Consider the following 3,949-nt stretch of genomic DNA (forward strand, 5'->3'; position numbering starts at 1 on the left):
TGTAGAAATTGGCATGAAGCTATTTGCATTATGCTTTGGAGGTCAGCATTATGTCATCAATATTTTGCTTCAGAGGTCAGCATATTTTGTCTTTAGCAGTCGAGTTCGCAATCCATCCATATCTTGCTGGGCAGTGCGATTTATTTGCACTGCGACTGATTGGACATCTGATGGACGTTCTCTGTCTAGTCTTCACGTCGCTTCTGTCGGACATACTTTGTACTTCGCTGGCTATATTTGGCTTTCCTCTGATCCTTACCAATATCTCATTTTTGTCTTGAGGTATTCACTGCGTGCCCTGCACAGATGTGACCGTTTTGAAAAATATACTGATAATTCCTGGGCGTCCCCCCCAATGGGTGTGGGCAAGGGACGGCTTGGTACGCTGAGTGTTTTAGCCGGCTGCTTCTGAGTAGTAATGTGATGTGACGGCGAGTGTAATCATATCCTCCGCGCTGTTGACTGGAGTCCCAATGGGTGTTGTGTTGCGTGAAACGGCGTCAGCCGCCTGACGTGTCTTCAGACGGGTTGAAGTGCTTATTGAATGCTTTGCGACTGTTCAGTGACCGCGGTTGGAGGTGAGCGGTTGACTTCTCCTTCTATAAATAACGCCATTGCCTCTCTGGCTTTTTCACATCTCTTCGCTGTTCTCTGCTGCTTCCCTCTCTTCTCTCCCTTCTACTTCCACCATGGGCAAGAACAACAAACGCAAACGTGAGCCGACTCCTCCGTCAGAGGACTTTGGCGACTCGGAATACTCAGAGGAGGAGTTCTCCTCTGAGTCCGAGGGGTCTCCGGCTCCCGTCTCTCCCCCAGCGTCGTCCGATGACTCGGACGACTCTCAGGGGATTGCCGCGAAGGTCTGGACGTACATCCGGGCCGTCGAGCGCTCCGGGCTCGAGGGCTCGGATGAGTCGGAGTACTCCTCGGATGAGGAGGACTCGGACGGCGATGGCGAGGACGAGGACGACGACGACGACGACGGTGACGACGACGATGGTGGCGACGGTGACGGTGACGGCAGCGGCAGCAGCAGGGGCAGCGGTGGCGGTAGCAGGGACGGTGACGGCGGCGGCAGCAGCAGGGGCAGCAACCGGGGTGGCAGCAGCAAGGGCAGCAGCAAGGGCAGCACCAGGGGCGGCGGCGGCGGCAACAGCAACAGGGCCAGTGGCTAGATGCCACTGGTCTTTTAGATATTAGTATAGTATAGTTAGAATAATTGTAGTAGTAATGTAGAGTAGTATAGCGTAGTATAGTAGTAGTAGTAATGTAATGTAGCAATAGTAGGGAAGTATCAACTCGCAAAGAGTTGATTTGTAAGTTTATTATCTTCCCTTTAAATGAAAGAATGACGTTGGCTTCTTCTTGATGACTTGTTGTGTTTGTTTATAACACTGATTCCTTTGAGACAGTAGATGAATAACTTGGGAATCACACTGACGCTTCCAGAAGTAGTTGTCGAATAACTTGTAGACGGTGTTGGCGCTTTAGAGGTAACTGCCGAGTGACCCAACATAATTATAGAGTTTTAAGGATAACTGCCGAGCGACTTGAGACGATGTCAGAGGGCGGCATCAGCGTTCTAGAGGTAACACCGAGCAACTGAAGGGCGATGTCGGCGTTTTAGAGGTAACACCGAGCAACTGAAGGGCGATGTCGGCGTTTTAGAGGTAACACCGAGCAACTGAACGCTGTATCAGCGTTTTTGGGGCAACACCGAGTGATTGAATACGGTATCAACGTTTTAGAGGTAACGCCGAGTGACTGGAAGTCGACGTCGGCATTTTAGAAGTAATGCCGAGCGATTGAACACGAAATCAGCGTTTTAGAGGCAACGCCGAGTGACTGGAGGGTGACGTCGGCATTTTAGAGGTAATGCCGAGCGACTTAATACGAAACCAGCGTTTTAGAGGCAACGCCGAGTGACTAGAGGGTGACGTCGGCATTTTAGAGGTAATGCCGAGCGACTGAACACGAAATCAGCGTTTTAGAGGCAACGCCGAGTGACTAGAGGGTGACGTCGGCATTTTAGAGGTAATGCCGAGTGACTGAACACGAAATCAGCGTTTTAGAGGCAACGCCGAATGACTAGAGGGTGACGTCGACATTTTAGAGGTAATGCCGAGCGACTGAATACGAAATTAGCGTTTTAGAGGCAACGCCGAGTGATAGCAGGCTACGCGAGCCACTTTGAGGATGATAACCGAGTGATGAGGTGGCGCATCGGTTTTTTGGAAATAACTGCCGGATGACCACGTGGCACGCTGGGGTTTTGGAAATAACCGCCGGGTGATGACTGGGCACTTTTTGAAACGGTATCTGGCTCGAGAATATCCCATAAGAGTTGCGCTTTTAGCCGCCTTTGCTTTCCGTGCCCTAGTTCTTGCCTTCCTGCTTCCGAATCCTCTCTGCCATTCGCCTCCCACTCTGCTCGCTGGTAGAATCGAGATGGCACACAAGAGGAAGACCGCGAGCTCGTCTGCTGTGGTGATTCCTCCAATCGACCCCAACAGCCAGTTGCCTTTTGCAGGTAACCATATGTCCATCATTTCTGAAACTGAACTCCTCCACCTCGTATCTATCGGAGTTCTTCCTCCGCAAGAACTCTGTTCTTGGTGGATTTGCCATGGGTTTACTGTTCCGACAGAGGATACCCATGAGTCCGTTGTTTACGCCCCTTTCCTTCTCCGAGGCCTCGGCCTTCCCATCTCTCCTTTTTTCCGCGGCCTCCTTGATTTCTACCACATTAACTTGACCCATTTGAACCCCAATTCAATTCTACAAATCTCCATTTTCGTTCACTTATGCGAAGCCTTTCTTGGTGTGCTGCCCCATTTCGGTTTATGGAAATACTTGTATCATTGTCGCCCTGGGATGGCCGGGGGACAACATCAGTTGGTCGGGGGTGCCAGCTTGGAGATGCGCCGCGGGAGGAAAACTGAATATCTCGAGATCCCCCTCAAGGACAGCATCAAGGGATGGCGCCTAGAGTGGTTCATAGTTGAGAATTATGGGATTTCTCTCCCCTCCCGGTCGGGAAGACAGCCGGACGTTCGCACCCCAAGCTGGACCGAGTCTCCCACAGATCAGGAGGTGGCTGAGGCAGGTGTGTTGCTAGCTGAAGTTGGACTGCTGAAAGAGAGAGGTCTAACTGCTGAAGCTGTGGTTACTGACTTTGTTTTCAAGAACATTCAACCACTGAAAGACAGGGCCTACCCAGCTTATCTGTATCGAGGGTTAGCCGACTCAACTCGGGATACCAATAGGAGAATTCCTTCTGCAGACTTGGTGAGCCGACTTGAAACGATCCTCAGGGGCAAGGTGTCAAATGTTGGCGCTCCAGTGGCGTACTCGGCCTGGAACTTGCCTCCTCCCAAAGCCTTCACCCTTTTCATGTCGAATCCACCTGTTACTGATGGCAGTTTGGGCCTTAGAGTGCGACCCTCTGCTGAAGAGTCAGTGCTTTGGTTGCTTCACTTGGGGAGATTCCTGATGACGAACGGCAGGTCCATTTTGAGGTGCCCCTGAACCCTAGTGATGCGGATATAAACGCTATGCTCGATTTGCTAGCTGAGGATTCTTCCGATGCTGCTCCTGCTCGTGCGTTGGTAGTGGCGCCCCTCCCAGAAGCTGATACGACTTTGGATATTCAGAAGCCTGTCAGTGCTTGCCCGAGGCGCCCTTGCCGAACCAATCAGCCTGATTCTTCTGCTGATGAGCAGAAAAAGAAAAGAAGACGCCTCCGGCGAGTATCCAGTTTTGATCAGGACGCTGGTACCTCAGTTCCTGCTACTGAAGGAGTGCCTGCGATTGGATTTACTGACGCTGACCCCAATGGGTGTACCCAATCTGCTGCTGATCCCAATGGGTGTGCCCCGTCTGTTGCTGATCCCAATGGGGGTGCTGCTTGTATTGTCAATGTGGATAATGAGGAGGAAGAAGATGAGGT

The sequence above is a fragment of the Zea mays genome, chromosome 9, assembly GCF_902167145.1.
Source record: "Zea mays cultivar B73 chromosome 9, Zm-B73-REFERENCE-NAM-5.0, whole genome shotgun sequence".
NCBI lineage: Eukaryota > Viridiplantae > Streptophyta > Magnoliopsida > Poales > Poaceae > Zea > Zea mays.